Source organism: Canis aureus, chromosome 34 (assembly GCF_053574225.1).
Source record: "Canis aureus isolate CA01 chromosome 34, VMU_Caureus_v.1.0, whole genome shotgun sequence".
NCBI classification, from domain to species: Eukaryota; Metazoa; Chordata; class Mammalia; order Carnivora; family Canidae; genus Canis; species Canis aureus.
This window is the reverse complement of record NC_135644.1, coordinates 711,130-731,563: the sequence shown is the minus strand read 5'-3', so window position 1 is coordinate 731,563 and position 20,434 is coordinate 711,130. Positions and strand designations below refer to the sequence as shown.

General features: G+C 44.1%; 1 protein-coding gene across 12 annotated transcripts in view; it reads left to right on the top strand.

The window, feature by feature from the left end:
- The window catches only part of GULP1 (GULP PTB domain containing engulfment adaptor 1), a 218,053-nt gene that overhangs the window by 71,820 nt on the left and 125,799 nt on the right, over positions 1-20,434 (top strand). For 11 of the 12 annotated variants that reach the window (XM_077883531.1, XM_077883526.1, XM_077883523.1 and 8 more), the window contains exon 2: positions 6,097-6,225. The gene's annotated coding sequence lies outside the window, so the exon portion shown is untranslated. Of the gene's footprint in view, positions 1-6,096; positions 6,232-20,434 lie in introns of all 12 variants that reach the window. The other variant, XM_077883524.1, reaches the window with a different exon arrangement.

Below are 20,434 nucleotides of genomic sequence, written 5' to 3'. Positions count from 1 at the left end.
TGATATATAATATTTATAATAATATATAATATACATAATAATAATAAATAATATATATAATATAATAACCAATATGGTTGTTGTAATTTAAAGTTCTAGAGTGATGCTTCAGGCAAGGCTGAACCCAGGCTCTCAGATCTTTGTTTCTGTCTCACAGCTCTGTTTTTCACGGAGTTGAATTCCTTTGAAGGTTGGAAACTTTCTCAGCCGTTTTAGAAGAAGGTGTTGACTTGATTCTCCTTATTTTAGCCTTAGTGCACATTTCCATTCCCGAATAACTAAGTATGACTCGGGGGACCGTGCTCTCATTGGCCAGTCTTGGAACTAGCGCTGGGGCCACCGTCGGTCAAACACAACTGCCAGGAAGAAGGGAAGAAGTGTCGGGAACCCAGGATCTCCTAACACAGTCATGAGAATGCAGTTTTTTGGTTTGTTTTTTGGTTTCTTTTCCCCCGGGGAAGCGATGGCAGGAAAGCACAACGTGTTTGTATACGTATATACACTGAATTAAACGAGGTGTGAAATGTGTGCTGTTATGTGAAAACACCGTGGAGCAAAAAGAACAGCAGTTCCGATGGGACGCGGATATTTCATAGATCAGCATAAAGGATGACGGCAAAATCTTGATACTGAAAATGTTGGACTGGCCGAAGAAAGACCTTGAAACGGAACCAATTGACATAAAATACTTGTGAGGAGAGCATCTCAATTTCCTCTTCCGTAAGATAGTAATTGTTTGGTTAAGAGTAGATGATGCATTTATATACTTTTTTGTGTGTGTGCTGAATTATGTTGATACGGAAGGTTTTCTAGATTTTATTGGGCAGTGTTTGTATAATTTAAGTTAATTATATCCAATTTTGGTAATATTGCAGTTAGTTTAGAGACAAGGATGAATAAAACTCTCTTTCCCACCCCTCACCCCCGCCCTTAACTGTGGGAAGTTGGAACGCCGGATTACAGCTCGCTGAAATTTGCCTTTAAATGCATTACATACTTCATAGATATTAACATGAATAAAATTAAACTCCACAGGACTGGAAAAATTAAACTAATGACTTTTTATGTAACCCAAGTTAATGAATGTTTGCTGCCCTAATTTTTTTTTTATTATTATTAAGGAATCAACCATAGTTTCTTGATTACCTTCATTTGAGCAGCCTCTATTGTGTGGCTATTGACCAAAATGCTTAATAATAAGAGCCTTTGAATAAAGGTGCTCTATTTCCACAAACACTGAAATACCTTTATATGGTTTTACAACGTTTTTAGTAGTAAGGTTTTTTCAAGAATTAAGGGTGGCTTTTAGCAAGGTGTTATATAAATATTTTCTTCAGTCTCCTGAATATGTTGTGATATATTAAAATACTACAGTGAAGAATAGTAAGTCATGATTTTGTTTTCTGAGATGAAGGAAGGAAGAGTGCAGAGAAAATAAGGAAGAAAAGAGGGAAGAAGGAACAAAGGACAGAAGGAACCTAAAATATGGAGAATATTTGGAAAAAAATCCATTTTTGAAGAACTTGGTGTTGAAATCCATATTTGCAGTATTTTAGAAATAATCCTAGTATTAGAACTAAGTAAAGATGATTAGTTAAAAAAACGAATTAAATGTATAAAATATACCAGACCGAGATAACCATTAATAAAATTCCTTGGCACCTTTGATGATGATTTAGCTGCTTTAATGCCTTTTTAACTGCTCGTGGCCACGGTCTTAATGCAAGATGACAGCAACTTACGGTATTTGGTAGGTAAATGTGTCACTGGCATTAAGGAACTGAAAACCAGCCTTTCCTTATGTCATGAAGGAACTAAGTGATGCGTTTTCTGCCGATTTCACCAGAAAGGGCGACTGACTTGATAATTGTTCTCCTGCTTCTTCTATCAGGACAGTTTCCTGCTGGTGACAGCTTCAGAGTGTCCCTGAGAGTTTGACGTCAAAGGCGGAGAGAAGAACTAGGTCGAATTTGTTTTGGAATTTAAGGTTGTTCTTGATTCTGGAATAGTTGGGCACGTGTCCTCCTCTGTCGCTGTCTTCCCTCCGGATAGAGCCGGGCATGGGGACCGCGCGATGCCCACGGAGCGACCTCGTGCCTGTGGAGGGAGCCCTGGTCCGAGCCCCGCTGCAGGGTGACAGCTCGGGGGGACGTCCCGGGGCGGGGGCTAGGGCCCGCTTCTCCGTGGCAGGTGCGCAGAGCCTGGGCCTTTGCACACACAGAGCCGCGCTGGTCCTGGGCCCCCGAGTCACAGTTCGCGTGTCCCTGTCCCCACGGTCCCCGACGCCCACAGCGCCCACCTGACTGAGCCGCTCCCGACGCCCCGACCCCCGCCGTCCTCGGGCGAAACCCGGACTTCGCCACCCGGCGTCCAGCGGCCTCGCCATGTGGCCCTGCTCGCGGCCAAGGTCTCCCGCGGCCTTCCTGCGGGCCTGCCCCCTCCCGGCCTGCGGGTGGCTTGCCGTCTCCCCGTGGCTCAGGGTGGCCCTGGGCCCACAGTGGCCTTTCCCAGGTCCCTGATACGACTCTTCCATCGTGTCCCCGGCACCTGCCCCACCTGGCGGGTGGCGTCCCATCTCCTGTTGGCTCACGATGGCCCTGGGCCCATGGTGGCCTTTCCCAGGTCCCTGATATGACACCTTCTAAGGTGACGGCTCGCAGACTGCAGCCTTTGCATTAGGACGTTCGTCCCCGGGCCCTGGTCCTCGGCTCGTGCCCCTGCTGCCTGCACAGCCCCCCCCCGCCCCCCGCTGGCCCTCATGGAGGAGGGTGTGGACCTTCCCCCCCATGCCCCACCCGGGGTGCCCGGTGCACTTGGGGTGCTGCAGCTTCAGGATCACCCTCCGGCTCTGCACCGCTGCAGTGCGGGCCCGGTGAGCGGACGGGGCGGGAAAGGGTGGCCCCGTGTCCCCATGTGGCCTCCCGGCAGCACGTCCTGTCCCGGGCACCAGGCCACAGCGACCGACTAGACGGCAGCCAGGAAAGGTCCCCAGGCCGTGGACTCGGGGGCCGATGCCCACTGGCCCGCCTGGGCCTCTTCTGGGGTCACCCGGCTGCCCGTGGACTGGTCCTGCCGATGCCTCGGGGTCCTGGGCTGGGGAGCGTGGAGCCGGGGGGGGGAAACCAGGCGGCGGTGTGGGCACCAAGTAGAATTAAAGTTACTCTGATTTAACTCCATGACGATGGGTAAGCGGAATCAGGGACTCATAATGCCAGGTTTCGGCTTGACTAATTAGAACAAACCTTGTAGCATTTACTTAATTAAAATCACAGGACAAAGGGGGGCAAAAGGAAAAAAAGGAAAATCATAGGCCCGAGGATCTGATCTTGTATATTTTGAATTTAGATGCCCAGACGGAATAAAAAAAAGATGAAGATCTAGGAAAACTGTTTTTTGCGACATTTTGTAACTTAGTTCGAGATATCACTGAATTCTTGGGGCTAGATATAAAAAAGAAGCATAGGGAGCAAAATGACCTGGAAACAGTTTTAAGATCCTGGTAATACTGGTTTCTATTTCATTTGATGACAAGTGGAAATACATCTTCACCTGGCTTGTTGGTTTTTGTTGGTTTTAGTATGTATGAAATATTTAAAGATACCATCTGCATTAACAAATGGAAGCGTCTGGTCATATTTCAGTGTTAATAAATTTAGTCTCTTAAACTAATACCGGTTTGGGGGGGGAAATGATGGTTCTGGTAAAGAAGCGGTTGGCTTCACGTAATTTCGTATACATCTTCAGATTTCACGTCAATATGTAATCGGTGGTGGCAAAATAATATGAAATCGAGTGTATTGCGTTCATATTGAAATTTTAAGAGACATTCACATTGGAAGCAAGAGTTCATACTTTACAATATACATATACTCAAAAGAACGACTCTCATTTTTTTGTAAGAATATTTGAAAATGCTCTGTATGTGCACAAGTCTAATGGTCTCGGGCACGGAACATAGATCCACTTCAGAGAATGTCATTTTCTTGCAAGGAGGAAGGCAGAAGTAGGCACAAGTGCATTCTGGTTTTTCGATGTGGGTATTTTAGCGCTCTTCTTTATTCTGTGACATTCCATAAAGTATTCCAGACTGAAAACATTCCCACAGCAAGCCTGGATTTCAGTCAATCTGAGACAGAAACACAAACTGTGGGGTTGTTAAGTTGAATTAACCGCTTTACGGAAAATATTCAGTTTCCTATAATATTTTGGAATGGGGCTTTTGTGAACAGTCTGGTTACTTATGTTATCTTGGATGATTTCTTTCCTATGTATTCCCCTAAGACCAACATTTGCACAAAATAAATAGAGAAATTATCGTCATGCTAAAAAAGAACTAATTTTCTCTCCCCCTTTTCTCCCTTCTCCCCAAGACAAAAAAAGAAAAATGATCCAGTTAAGTCACTTTGGAAACCATGGCGTAGTTTCCTGGTTACCTTTTACCGTGTCCTGCTTGAGTTCTGAAGCTGCAGATACGTGGTGATGGGGCCTTTACGTTTTGGGGGAAGAGAGAATGAATCATATCATGTGTAGAGCGAAGACTCAGTAACCACAAAGGGAGAACCGTGTGATTTTACTAAATCATAGCATCACTGGGCTGATAGACCTATTTTCACTAAAATCATAAAATATCCATTCTTGGACTTAAGATATACCATGCTCATATTTTATTTTATTTTATTTTATTATTTTATTTTATTTTATTTTAATTTTATTTATTTTTTATATTTTATTTTTATTTTATTTTATTATTTTATTATTTTATTATTTTTTTATATTTTATTTTATATTTTATTTTATTGTATTTTTTATTATTTTATTTTCCATGCTCATATTTTAATTCTAATTTTACAGTCCTTGTCTGTTGTGGTAGATGTTATTGATGATCTAAAAACCCTTTCCTTCAGCATCTCCCAAGCAGACCTATTTACTTGAATTATTACTTTAGAGTTTGCCCCTGGGGCCACTCAAACTAAGACCCTTTCTTGTCTTTCTAATGTTAGAAAATGAATGGGAGGGATCCCTGGGTGGCTCAGCAGTTTGATGCCTGCCTTCAGCTCAGGTGGTGACCCTGGGGTCCCGGGATCGAGTCCCGTGTCAGGCTCCCTGCATCGAGCCTGCCTCTCCCTCGGCCTGTGTCTCTGCCTCTCTCTCTCTCTCTCTCTTTCTCTCTCTCTTCTCTCACGAATAAACAAAATCTTAAAAAAAAAATGAATGGAAATGGCGTGAATAGGTGGACTTCTAAAGAAAGTGGTGGAAAGGTAGTGTTGAGAATATTTAGATGGCTTAGATACAAAAGGGCAGAAATAAAATATTTGACGTCTGTCTTTCGTCTCTTCTTGGAGAAAGTCAAAAAATAGAGATCTTGCTTTACCAACGGCCTGTATCAAACCTCTGGAGGGAAGTCGAACAAAAGAGTGAGCTATGCTTTCGTATTTTTGCCAAAGCAAAACAGAACAGCAGTTTTGGCAAGAGGAGATACTACCCTGTGAATATCTTTGCTAATATTTGAAATGTATATCAGAGCTACGTTGGAAATGACCAAATTAAAGGAAGGCATAATTTGTGTTGAGTCTGGAAAGACTCTTTCCTTTCCCCTGTCGGAATAAAAGATGTGAAAATCTTGATCAGCTGCTGCGTTTGTTCTCATAAAGCGTGAGAATGAATAGAAGGATGAGTTCCCTAAATGCTTCTCCATGGCAGTGGAAGTGGAACGAGAGTCTAAATAGATCAGTGCTTTCTAAAATCCTGTTTCATCTTCTTAATCGGGGCAGACTGTGCAGTTGGTTGGTTTAATTAGCTGATAAGCGAGGAGGGGCCCGTCCACCAGCCGCGGGCCTTCCCGGGAATGCCAGGACCCGAGCACTTAACTGATTACTAGCGATGTTGGTGCTGACCTTGTCTGGCCACCTGTGACTCTGTCTTTTCAAAAAAATTACATGCTTTGCCATTGGCTTTTCTGTCAGGTGACTTTCTTGGACTTTCACAAGAAACATAATTAGAATTTTTAGAATATGTGTCACAAGCCCTGAATTGAAATGGACTTAACCCATAATTATTGGTTGACTCTACTGAAGCCAATTTTAATTTTATTTTCAGTCGTACGTGATTTCCTCTGCTACACATGGGAGAGAAGGTGATCGAAGGACTCAGATGGCAACTGTATGATTGAAGCCATCCGAGGTCAAGCACCCGCGTGTTCTTTCAGCGGTGTCTGAGCACTCCCAGGTAAGGGTAAGTGACTGCCTACGTTCTTCCCACCGTTTTGAAAAAACATTGGAGACTGTAAACAATGCTTTTATTTTGTACCAAATATTTAAAAAGTTAGTTTTATTGCAGAATATGATAAAATACATAAAAGCGTAATAAAATTAAAATCACAAATGAGCCTGTTTTTCTAAAAATAACTTCTTGGGGGTGGCCTGAGTGGCTCAGTCGGTTAAGTGCCCGACTCTTGCTTTGCTTGACCTCGGGGTCATTATCATTTTGTTCATTTTGTTCTATATCGTTTAACGTTTTGTTGGTTTTCCTCTTTAAACAAAGCTGGGAAATCTTTCTTTGTTGAATTTCCTTATTTTCCTAACAAATCTATTTTATTTTGAGAATATGAATTAATGTTTTATATTTTTCTTTGTATCTGTTTATATAGACAAATGATTTTAAAATATTGCTTAGATTGTGTTTATTATTCAGGTAATATCTTTATAGATAAGTTGGTATGTGCATCACTTATTTCGCATTGGTAGAGTTAGTAAAATTAGCATCACTGGCTCAATGGCTATACTATTCCAAAGGCTTTTTATTATTTATGAACTTATCTCCAGAAAGTAGTAATGAGTTACAGTTTTCATTAACCGTTTTTGAAAGTGTTTGTTGATCTATGACTTAACACGTTTTCATTCAAAGAAATTCCCAAACAAAACCTGGTTTATGTTGAAGAAAAAATTCAAAATTAATATTTTAAATTTTACTTGTAAGCAATGGCATCCTCTACTCCCATATATTCAGCCAGTATATCCCTTACATAACTAAGTACAAAAGCACATGTATATGTACGGTCTTTCTACACTGTTTAAAAATAAATTCTTTATAAATGATAGCAAATATATTGTATTCAATTAGTATTTATTGAAAGTTTATTATTGAAATAAGCCTAAGCACTATGATGGTTTGATTATTATTGGTGGTGGTGGTGGACATTAAGAGCAGGAAGGTCTAGAAGTATTTTCTTACGCCTTTTAATTTTCAATAAAATGTGGCAAGATGAGAAATGTATTTCAGTTCCTTAGGTAAAAGTAGAACGTGCTGGGTGCCAAGAACAGCTCACGGATGAGAGACCGGTTGAGTTGCACTTTTTAGAGTAGGTACAAGTGTGGTGGGTGCTCGTCTAACTGGAGGCCGAGGTGGAGCAGATATACAGCTGAGAAAGAGAGGCAGGTGGTCAGGAAATAGGGAAGATTAGGTGGGTACCGCAGGGTGATGGGTCATACGTTGCGTATTTGGATTTCTGTCCTTCGGCGTTTATATTTCGCCACGTGTGATGAAGGAACAATTGCAGGGGAAAGAGGTGGTCCATGCAGTCTTTTAAGGAGCTTGATACAGAAGTGACGTGTGTGTTAGACTGGTGCAGGGAGAGCAAACCCAAAGGAAGGAGAATGATTCCTAGACTTTTCCTTTCCTTTTCATCAGCATTTGTTAAGTATCTTGCTATTTGCCAGGTACTTGAGGAACTTGAGCAACTGTAGAAAAAAGATGAAGACATAATCTCCATTCCCGAGGAGCTCGTAGTGCAGGGGATGAGACATGCAGGACCAGCCAATGAATATAGTACACCATGATAGTGTGACGCTTGACTCATAGTTTGTAAAATGGTTTCATTTATTTATTGGAGAGAGAGAGAGAGAGACAGAGCACAGGACATGGGGGTGGGGGGCAGAGGGAGAGGGAGAAGCAGACTCCCCGCTGAGCAGAGAGCCTCACAGAGTCGGATCTCAGGACCTTGAGACCATGACCTGAGCCAAAGGCAGGCCCTTAACCGAGCCACCCAGGTGCCCCTAATTGAATCACATTTTTCAACAGACTAGTTGGTAATTATGCGGAGATGCAGCTGCTAGATTATCAACTGATGGGATTTTCCCAAAGACATCAAGTCTGATGAAGTTTACCCAGGAAGCAATGTTTCTAGACATTGGAAGAATTCAAACAAGAAGCAGTAGAAATTTTATCTAGCCTGAGAGTAATGTCCATAAAAACCAAGGCAGTGCTTAAGTGCTGGGAGGTTAAGGGGAGGGTCTTTTATGTGAGGCAAGAAGGGCATGTTGATGGAATTAACAAAAATGGGGGAAATATGGGAAAAGTGAGATGTTTTTGTTGGTAAAATTATAGGTTTGGTTTCGGACACTGGGGATTTTTCTGTCCTCTCTCACTTTTTTTTTTTTTTTTATTTATAGCTTCCATTGCAATTCCTTATATACAATTGAAGATTCATTTATTTATTACTTAAAGTGATTTGAGTTTCCTTAAAATGAAGGTAATGTGCAATAAGGGTAAAAAACAAGTTACACCAAATAAAACATGAAATATGAAGTAAAGTTTAATAACCACTGTATATATAATTTAGCTCCAGCCTTTCCAGCGGTGGGAATGGATATATGTTCTTGCCCTAAAAGGTTAGCTAAATTTATTATAGGGCTCTTAGTGGAACGGACAGGAAAAGTGTCCTTACTACGTAGAAGTGTCTTAAATTTTGCATTGTTGAAAGGAAGGGAACGCTGATGGTATCTAGTGCTAGGTCAGTCAGTTTGTGGAATTTAAGAATTCAGCTTCTCTAGGAAGTCTTTTCTGACTTCTGGGACCTGGATCAGATCCTTCTGATCCTTACTCTGGATGAGATCTTTACTCTGCGTGCTGTATTCCTTCACCCAGTTTACATTCCTGCGTCATACCATGCATTGTGGTCTTGCCTTTCGTTCCCGGAGACTCTACTATTCTTGAGGATGGGCTCCTCACTTATCATTACAGATATAGACTTAGATCTAAATAAAACCCACCACAATGTTAGTTTTATGGAGGATACTCCATAAATATTTCTTAAATGCTAAATTGAATCATTTCTGTGGTTTGTGTTAATTATTGTTGACCTAGCTAGCCTTGACATTTCTGTGAACTCCGTATTAGTTTTCTACTGCTGGATGATAAATCTCTTCAAGACCTAGCAGTTTATTTTTTTTTCTTTTTTAAGACCTAGCAGCTTAAAACAATCCTTACGCATTAGCTCATAGTTCCCGGGTGCAGTGGTGCCTCAGGCCCCAGGTCTGTCGTGATGCTGCTGTCATGCTGTCAGCTGGAGCTGGTCATTGCAGAGCTCAGCTGGGGCTGAAGAGTCCACTTCCAGACTCTGCCATGGGGAGGGGGCTCTGTATAGGGCTGCCTCGTGATGTGAAAACTAGACAAGCAATCCAAGAGAGAGCACAAGTGAGCATGACCGTGGAAACATTACTTCACAACTGAATGTAGGAAGCGTCATTCCACGTGTAGTGAGTTGAGTGATGGCCCCCCAGAAACATACGTCAAGTCATAACGTGTGGTACCTGTGAATGTGACATTTGGGAAGAGTCTTCGAAGATGCACTTAAACTAAGGATCTTGAGTGCAAACAAGGATTAGCTACATGAGCCGTAATAATCTACTGACGTGTGGCCTTAGGAGAGGAGAAAGCCCCGTGAAGACAGAGGCAGGGCTGGCGTGATGCCGCCACAAGTCAGGTAGTACCACCGGGAGCCACCAGAGACTGGAAGAGGCAAGGCACAGACTCTCCCTGTGAACCCCTACGGGCAGTGTAGCCTTCCTGACCCACCTTGATTCCAGTTCTGGCCTCCGAAACTATGGCACAATAAATTTCTGTTGTTTTACGTCACCCAGGTTGTGGTTATTCGTTGTAACAGCCACAGGAAACTACTAAAGTACTACTTCCGGAGTCTTCAGTACTTTAGAAGTGAGACGTAGGTCCAGCCCACATTCAGGGCGGGGGATTGGGGAAGGGCATCAGTGTCAGGAGGCGGCTCGGAGGCCCCTGTCCCATCAGACTTCTAGATCCTTCCATTTGCTTGGTGTATCTGTGGAGATGGAAACACTTCAACAGGTCATCCCACATTCTTTGAAATCCTGTCTGATTAGAATCCTACCCCTCTGATCGTTTGTTATCCATTTCTTTTTTTTTTTTGTTATCCGTTTCAGTAGTCAAATTGGAAAACTTAGAGTCAATCTGAATCCTCTTTGTATTAATATGCATTACCTGGAGTTGGTTAGCCAGTCTTTTTCATCTCATTCCTTAAATTTTTCTCATTTATCTCCTTCTCTGCAATCTCTCTTCCACTGATTACTGGCTTCTATTATTTTTTCTAAACTAGCTGAATAGCTGCGAAGCTGTCAGACTGTTTCTGAGCTTTCCCCCTTCAAACCTTTCCCTGCAAAGAGGCTTTTGAAAACCCAAATAGGATTATGCTGCTCCCTTTATGTAACATTCTCAGGAAATAGAAGACCCTTGTGATCTGAATCTTGACTTTATAAAATTCAAGCTTCATCTTTAATCATTCCTTGATATAGATCAATAAAATTTCATAAAATTCACCAAATATATTGCGTTCTTGTATTTTTGCTTGCCTTTGTCTTGTGTTCTCTTTCTCCCCTAATGAAATAGGTGTTTGTTTGTTTTTGCAACTAGCGGAATGTCTAATATCATGACTAGGCCGGAACAGGTTTTCATCTGTTGTCAACTAATGTTGTTGAAGACAGTTGAAGACAGAAGATGCCTGACATCAATAAAATGGCTAAATTTACAGATTAGCCTAAGATGGGAACAAATGAAAGAGAAAGGGAAATGGTGGACTAATCATGCGGGAAGACTGGGAAACGTAGGGGTAGGTGAAGGCTCACGCCTGTTCCCTGTAAATGTGCGGAAGTAGAAAGTCAAGCATGTGGGACAGAAAGGGAAAGGTTAGTGTTTGGGATCATAAATGAGGCTAAGATTCCACGGTGAGCATAACGTAGTTTCTAGGTTTTCAGAGTATAAAGAGCCGCCTCGTCATGGACATTATGGTCTACCAGGCGGAGAGCGTGAGGAGCGACGTGTAGCCATTCAAGAGAGAGGAGCAGAATGAAGATGACAGAAATGTAATGCAACGTGAAGAAAGTAGCAGAAAGGAGCAAGAAGTATAATTTCTTTTGCCCTTTTCTGTTGTAATAAGAGGAGAGCACTTTGTCTGAAGAGAGTCTCTGGGGAGGTCCTTCAGTGGAGAGCTATTTCAGATCCTTTTCAGGAAATGCATTATGCTTTATCAGAACTTGAATACAAAAGAAAATAACCATTAAGCCATTGAAGAATTTGAAGAAAACCCTTTTGCTGCCACTGACCTTTGGCTGCACGTTTAAAATTTATGTTCAGTGTATCAATATATGTACGTGACACTCCTCCAACAATTAATGATTTTAAAATTAATCTTTAATGACATTAGTTTCCACTTAATGACGAGGTTTAAGGGGAAAAGTGCTCTGTACATTTATGTAATCATAATCGGAATGAATGACTTCCTTATAAATTAATTGCTATTTGAATGAAATAGCGAAAGCTAGCAAAGCGATTCTTTATCAAGGATGTTGGTCTGTATGCTGCAAAGTGTAAACTATGGGCCTTTTAATGCAAACTAATGATTCCTGTTTTAAGGGTGTCATGTATTACACCAAAGCCTGTCCTTATTTAGAGGTAACATTCTTTATAAAATGTTTTAATTTGCTTTTTAGAGCATGATTTGCTTTGAGAAAATCTAGTTCAGTGAAAAATAAGCATTTTTTAGAAGGATAATTTTTATATGTAAAGATGAAAATAAGTGAGGAAGACTAGGATTCCCTCTAATACGTGCCGTGTGTGAAGAAATGGAAATGCCTGAGGGACCGAAGTTGGCAAGTCACAAAGCTCAGGTGGTGCGGGCCACCAGGCAGGTGGCTTGACGGCCTCGCCCGGACTTTCTGATGGGACGTCGACCCGTGCCCGCAGCCTGCACTCTGCGGTGACCGCATTCACGGGGAGGGGGGGTGTCTCCCGGGGATTACTGTTCCTTACTGTTCCCAGATTGCAAGGAATGGAAACTAGTTCTGGATTCCTTGAGCCATAAAGGGCAGCCCGCTGAAGGGCTGGGAGTCCGTTGGCCGAGTCAGAGGGTACTGAGCCAGACAGTTGTCAGCTCAGAGCGGAGCCAGAACTGCCTGGGCCATGGCCAGAGGGTCCCCGTGGAGCACCCGCGGCCCATCCTGCGTGGTGCTCTTCGCCCGCCTGCACAAAGGGCCTGCGTGGCTGGCTCGGAATTGTTTGCCCTCTGCCGGCACCCCGGGCCCTTGATGGGCAGTTCTCTGCAGGCTGTACTCGCCGAGAGGATAGGTTCCCAAAAGGCACTTCCGAGTTTTGAGACCAGGATGGGGAACGGATATGGGGCAGTAAAAGCAGTAGACGTTCGCTAAAACTCTTCTTCAGAACCGTCGTTTGAAAGCCAGCAAACTCCAACAGCAACAGTATCTCAAATAATAAAGATTTTGCAGGGAAAATGAACATAGATTAAATAATAGAGTTGCTCAGGTTTCAGTAGAAACCTACTATTATGAAAAAGTCATTCTCTTTTACGCATGTTTATTAATTGCCTGTCTTATGTCGATTGCTGTACTTAGCAGTGAACCTGAAACTACGAAGGAGTTAGTCCAGAGAGAACCAAAATACAGCAATTCATATATTGTAATAATTGTAAGATAAGAGGTGGGTTTCCTAGGTCCCATAACAAAGAGCCACAAACTGGGCAGCTTAAACCAACAGAAACCCGAGAGCCCAGAAGTCGGAGATCGAGGTGCCGGCAGGGTCCCATGCCCTCCAAAGAGTCTGGAGGAAGATGCTTCTTTGTTCCTTCTAGATGCTTCCTCGACTCGTTGCCGCATGACTACATTCTGGCTCCATCTTCTCTGCATGGCTTTCCTCATGAGGTGTCCCTGTCTGTGTCCTCTTCTCTCTGCTTCTCACAAATGTTCCAGTCATTGGATTCAGGGTCCATCTTAAATCCAGAATGATTTCATTCCTGATTACATCTGTAAAGATCCTCCTTCCAAATAAGGTCAATGCTGAAGTTCCGAGTGAACATGAATTTTGTAGACCTGCTGCCTCACCTACCATAGGAGGGTACAGGTCCCTGAGCCTGTACTTGGGGTGTGCTAGAGAGGGTCACTGAAAGGACACAATGCCTAACCTAAGGGTGACTGTTCAGTCTGGAGGAATGGGACGTATGGGGGACCCTGCAAGCATTTATGAAAAAGCATCGTTCGTTAGAACTCAAACCAGTTCAGGAGAGCTGGAGCGAAAATTACCCAGGGCCGGATAAGGTGTGGACAGGAGAGATGATGGCGAGGGAGTTAATGGGACACACGAAGAGGGAGCACGTGAGGAATCTGACGTTCTCCTGCTGCAGTTGGGCACCGTCCGAGCGTGTGAAGCAGGTGAGCCGCCGCGTCACATGTCTGTTTTACGGACGCCACTTTGGGGGTGTGGTGTAGAGACGCGGAATGTTCTAGCGATGCTGGGGGAAGGAGAGCTAGCTGGGCGACTGTGCGGTCATCTGGGTCTTAAATAACAGGCTTGGTGAAGGAGAAGCTAGTAGGGACGAAGGAAAGTAAATGTACTCCTGGTGTCTCGAAATGTGGAATTGCTTTCGTGTGGATTGTAGACAAAGGATGGTAATAGGAACCAAATATGATGGCCCAGGGTGCTCGCGTCTGAAGACTACGGGTGACGGCTGTAGGTGCTGAGATTGGAAATGTGATGGAGAGAGAGACAGATGGAGAGGGACAGGAAGGCAGATGGAGACTTGGGAACAAATGATGGATTCAGTCTATATTTTCAGTTCTGATGCCGTAGCGCTTCTAAACGAGTACGTTCAAGAAGCGATTTTCTACATGGGACAGGTGCCGCGGGGTAAGGAAATACGAGCACGTAAATGGTACCTGACGTTGTTGAGTTAGCTGAAAAAAAAATATCATTCCTATATCCAACAAAGGGATATTAGGCACAGTGAAATAGTGACATTTAGAAATAATATTTATGTGCCATTTGTTGCAACATGGATGGACCTGGAGGGTGTTAAGTGAAGTAAGACAGAGAAAGACAAATTAACTTATGCTTTCATTTGTAGGTGGAATCTAAGAAGGCGTTAAATGAACAAAACAAAACGGGAATGGAGGGATAGACAGAATTCACTGGTGGTTGCTGGAGGGGAGGGGATGTGGGTCCGGGGCAGAATAAGTGAAGGGGATTAAGAAATCCAGGCTTCCAGTTATAAAGAAAGAAGTCACAAGGATATAATGACGGGGCAGGGCATATAGGCAATATATTGAAATGACTGTATGGTGACAGATGGTGGCTGCGCTCACCGCCGCGGTGAGCTTCCCATAACGTACGTCCAATCGCTTCGTTGCACCCCCACAACTAATATAATACTCAGTTACACTCCAGTTATAAAGGGATATCCAACGGCGTAGGAAAAACCCGTTATAAAATGCGAACAGAACCAAAGTGAAAAGAACAAGACTGGGACACGCAGCTGTCTCTACAGCAAGATCTCAACACGGCCTGGCGACCTTTATTATATTTTGTTTGTTTTTTTTTTTAATTTTTTTTATTGGAGTTCAGTTTGCCAACATATAGCATAACAGTGCTATCCCGCCAGTGCTCATCCCGCCAAGTGCCCCCCGTCAGTGCCCGTCACCCAGTCACCCCGACCCCCCGCCCTTTCCACTACCCCTTGTTCATTTCCCAGTTAGGTGTCTCCCATGTTTTGTCACCCTCTCTGAGATTTTCACTCATTTTCTCTCTTTCCCTTTGTTCCCTTTCACTAATTCTCATATTCCCCAAATGAACGAGACCATATAATGTTTGTCCTTCTCCGATTGACTTATGTCACTCAGCATAATACCCTCCAGGTCCATCCACATCAAAGCAAATGGTGGGTATTAATATGAAATACTCCAGTGGGTTTCAATGCTAGCAGTGGCTCCTTCTGGGTGAATTTTAATTTTTTTTTTTTTTTTTTTTTTTTACTTTTAACTTGTTTTTTTAAAGTATACTGCGTCTAATGAACATACATGGCTTTTATAATCGGGAAAAAATATGTTCTTTAGGTATATTTTAGCACCCGAAATAGAATTCTTGTAAGGCAGTATTTCTAAACATAAGTAGGTGATTTCAAGGATTGGGTATCTTTTGACTTTAGGAGGAAGAAGAGTTGTGAGTGAGTAAAGAATTCCAGCCCCCGAGCCAGGTATTTCATAAAATACCTTGAAATATATATGGGGATGTGGATTGTTGTATAGGGGAAAAATTACTACTTTTGAACAAAAAGTAGGAAAAAAAATGCACAAGGAAAGCATTTTTCACTTAATTTTGAAAACCGTATGAGTGAAGAGCAATTTTAACAAAACGTAGGAATAGATTCTTTTATGTAAGTTGTCGCCAGTAATCCCAGGTTACCTTATGTAAGATGATTAGACAACATTTCTGTGCAGATTTTACTAATTTCTGTAAGACTGGAGTGGTATTTAGATTTCTGGAATGCAAAGTTAGAGCTTTAATATTAAATCTACTTTATTATCCCCGAAGGTCGTGCTGCGAGAACAGAACGTTTTTGCATGTTCTTTTTTTTTCCCCCACCCAGTTTCGGAATATTAAACAACTACTCCATTAACACATCCTGGATGATAGGAAGATGCAATTAAAACTCTCAAAGCCATCTTCAGGCTATTTACTTTTTTTGGAGTTACCGAGAGATAACACAGGGTAATTAATGCCACATAATAATTTTAATAAAAGGCTGAATGCTGGCTGGTACCCGCAGAAAGGAAAATTATTTGACATTTGTGTGGGAAGTATTCTTCCCTTTCAAATTTCGACAATTGCTTAAATAGCACTGTTTGCCTTGACTCATCAATAAACGTGTTTGCTAATTCTAACCTGGGATGAAATATAAAAATTTCGCTGTTGAAGGACAGTTCAAAATTCAGTTATACTTTGACTTGTTAATGGCTATAATTTAAGCAGGTCCTCTTTCTTTTTAACTATTTTTAAAAATAGTTTTGAATATACTTAGTAATAGATACACTAGAGATAAGTTTCTGGTTAATTATTTTATAAGAAGATACAGGTAACAATAATTATGATAGAAAAGGAATATAAGCTTATATTTCATTTATTTCAGTAGGATTTTGACTTGTTCAAAGCAAGTTTTGATTTTTTATAATATTTAGTTAGAGTCTCCCAAGAATATTTTATTTTATTTTATTTTATTTTATTTTATTTTATTTTATTTTATTATTTTATTTTATTTTATTTTATTATTTTATTTTATTTTATTTATTTTATTACTTATTTTATTTTATTTTATTTTAATTTTATTTTATTTATATTTAATTTAATTTATTTATTTATTTATTTTTTATTTTTTTACCCAAGAATATTTTAGATGATTTGCCCTATGAAAAATTTGACCCGGAAAAAAAAAAAAAAAAAAAAAAAAAAAAAAAAAAAAATTTGACCCGGTTAATACTGTAGACCGGGGATTCCAACGGGCAATATGTCTGCTTGGAATTCATGGGCCTTTTCTTTTTTTCCCCCATTCTTAAGTGGAGTTTTCTAAACTCCTGAGTCATCAAAAATCTGCCACAGGATCCTTAGCAGCATTGATCATTTAATAACAATGGCCAGTACTTCGCCGTCTTGCGGTGTGTGCCGGTGTGTGCCGGTGTGTGCCGGTGTGTGCCCGGCTGTCCGTACTACTGAGCATGTCTAATCCTCACGTGGAAATTGTTAGGTAAAGAACTCAGTGTACACATGGGAAGCCTTAGGCCCAAAGAGGTAATGGGAATTCGCCAAGGTCACCGGGCAGAGATGGGGTTGGAGCCCACGTGGACTCCTTATTTTAGCCACTCTACCGCAAGAAGATGACATGGGTTAACGTAAGGGGACGTATTTTAACCCAAAACTATCAAACCGCCTCGTCAGTGCTCCCCTGTCGCCTTGTGAGACAGCCCGGCCTTCAGCTCCACGCCGGGCCGGCCGATCTCATCGTCCCCCACGCTTTTCTACCTCCCACCCTCCTCATCTTTCCTCCATTTCAAATCCCTTAACCCTGTTCCTCTACCTAATATTCAGTTTTATAGTTTTACTTGCATGTTTTCTAGCATGTGTCGTTATAAAGAGATTCCAAGGAGACCCCCTTTAGTAGAGAGTATGAAAACAGCGTCCCGAGACACTTCTGTGCCCTGCGTCAGCACCAGCGCGGGCAGCACGGTGAGTTTTCAGAGTAATGAGATTATTTTTTTTAAAGATTTTGTTTATTTATTCATGAGAGACACGAGAGAGGCAGAGATGCAGGCAGAGGGAGAAGCAGGCTCCATGCAGGGAGCCCGACGTGGGACTCGATCCCGGGACCCCGGGGTCACGCCCTGGACCAAAGGGAGGCACTAAACCACTGAGTCATCCAGGGATCCCCAGTAATGAGATTATTAAAAGAGCATTTGACACCCCGTTTTATCATGTACACTTATACTTGACATTAGATTATATTTTGGGGAGAAAATTATAGATTTTGTGTTCCTTATGATAAGCCTCGCACATGTAGTAATAGCCTACTTACAACAACCTCAAATTCCTGGATAGAACAAATAATGACTATAATTCAGCCCAGAACTGTGCTGGAAAATAGAGAATCTCCAGGAAGCCAAAAAATATGAGAAATTTGGGGGAAAGGACTCAGAGTCAGATTCGGTCTATCGGATTTGAAACTGCAGCATCAAGCCTTGCACGGTGGAGGGCCGTTCGGGGGGGGGGGTGACCCCAGGGGGCTCCTTCGTCACCAATGGCAGGTTCCAGGCCCGCAGGAGCCGGGTGTTGGGATGAGTGAGATGGCTGGCCGGGGTGGCACGGGGCTGGAGGCGCCCTGGGCATGCGGAGCCCGAGCACGTGGCATCAGGGCACAGGCCCGCGAGGTGACCCAAGGACAGCGAGGGGACCCTGGCTCCCACTGCCCCTCCGAGCACCGGGGCTGAGGACCAGCTGGTGTCAACCACGTAGGGCGGGGGGCTCGCCTGGACCCACGGGCCCGGTGACATCAGCTGCGTGGGAGCCTGTCCCGGGCCCCGGTGACACTGTAGCCACGTCACAGCGTAATGAGCAGTGCTTCGGCCTGAGAGTCCACTGTACAGTTGACTCGCGAGAGACTCGTAACCATCGGGAATGGAGGTCGAGGATGAAGGTTATTATCACAGTTTTAAAACAAGACAAGTCACTTTTTGAAAAGGCTCTTTTTTTTTATCCTATCTGGTATAATTCTTTTCAAAATCACAGTACTTAATTTTTATATTATAAGGTGGCCAAGTGTTTCAGTGCTAAAATTGTAGGGAAGATTGGAATTTCAAATGGTGTAATGACCCATGTTTGTTTTATTTATTATCTATCTATCTATCTATCTATTTATTTTTATTTATTTAGATTTTATTTATTTATTCATGAGACACAGAGAGAGGGAGGCAGAGACACAGGCAGAGGGAGAAGCAGGCTCCCTGCGGGGAGCCCAACAGCGGACTCGATCCCGGGACCCTGGGGTCACGCCCTGGGCTGAAGGCAGACGCTCACCCATGGAGCCACCCGGGCGTCCCAGATTTTTTAACGATTTGGCAAAACCTAATTAAATAGGATTCCTTTTCATCTTTAACAGATGTTTTATAACAGTTCCCTGCTTTTACTGGCGATCAGCCCCATTCCACGTCTATTTTATTAATTTTTAAAAAGATTTTATTTATTTATTCATGAGAGACACAGAGAGACAGAGAGAGAGAGAGAGAGAGAGAGGCAGAGACCCAGGCAGGGGGGGAAGCAGGCTCCATGCAGGGAGCCCAACGCGGGACTCGATCCCGGGACCCGGGGTCACGACCTGGGCCGAGGCAGGTGCTAAACCGCGGGGCCGCCCGGCTGCTCCCATTCCACATTTAACCAGGAGCGCCTGACATCGTTCGCCGGTCGCTGTGAGCTGTTGGGCAGGATCCCAGCGCTGGTGCTGTTCAGGGGAGGCCTGAGCCCCCCACAGTGAGTGGGATTTAACAGGGGATCTGAGACCGCAGCCCGTCGGGTAGGGGATCTGTTCCTTGCTGGAGGGTGGCGCTGGCTTCCCGGCCCGACGGGTCCTCCGGCTCCACGTGGACGCCCCCCTGCCGCTGGCACTGATCCTGCCCCGCGCTTGTCCGCCTCCCGCCCTTGCTTTCAGAGGACGCTGAGCCCCGTCCCCAGGTTCCAGTGTCACCGTGTGTCGCCCGAGCTGGAGCCCCAGCCTTCCTTCCGGCTCTGGCCTGCGTGTCCGCGGTGAGCCCGCGATGGCGACAGGCCCGTCCACGTGCACACCCAGCGCGTCCGGCCCGTTGGGTCGCTGGCCGAGGTGGGCTCGCCCGGCCCGACGGGCTCCCTCAGGGCCTCACCTCCGTCCGCTGCATCTACTGCGCCTCCGTCTGTCTGGTCTGCGTCTCAGCCCTGCTGGCCCGCGTTCAGGTCCCCTTCCCACCTTCCCACCCGGACACCGCGTCCCTCCCTCTCCGTAGACCCCCCCTGTGTCTCTGAAGCTGTAGCTCGAACATCGCTCCCTTAGGATCGGCCCGTAGGCACCGGAGCTCCCCTAGAACAAGCCGCCAGCGCGCTGTCCTTCGGGGATTTCTCATTCTCTGTGCAGTCGCGTTTTCCCCGATGTCCGTCTGTCCTGGGAGCGTGTGTGCAGCACCAGGCTGCGCACCTTAATCCTGTCTTGTTCATGCGTGTGATACGGTGTCATCAGCAGCAGGAGTTTGCAGTAAATGTATCCTTTTTAAAGATTTCCTTACTTTAAAGGGGGCGGAGGGGGAGACGGAGAGAAGCGAACTCCCTGCTGAGCGTGGAGCCCTGCTCCGTCCGGACTTGGGCTCGCAGCCCCGAGATCACGGGCAATCCCGAGATCGTGACCTGGGCTGAAATCAAGAGCTGGAGCCCCATGGCCCGAGCCTCCCGAGCGCCCCAGGATGACCCCTTGGAGCACGCGGGGAGCTGCGCCCGTCGGGTGTCCGACTCTGGATCTCAGCTCAGGGCTTGAGCCCAGGGTCGTGAGTTCAGGCCCCGTGTCGGGCTCCATCCTGGGCACGGAGCCTACTTTACAAGGAAGGAAAGAAACCTTGTCGCTACTTTCAAAGGTGGGTTATTTTTTGAGAGACGCACGTTCATCCATTTTAGGTATGCTTCGGACTTTGAAATGTCGACTTTGAAAGTGAGAGAAACGCGTAGTTTAAAAATCTATGCGGTCACCGTAGGCGCTAATTAGGACCAAGTGTCAAAATAACCT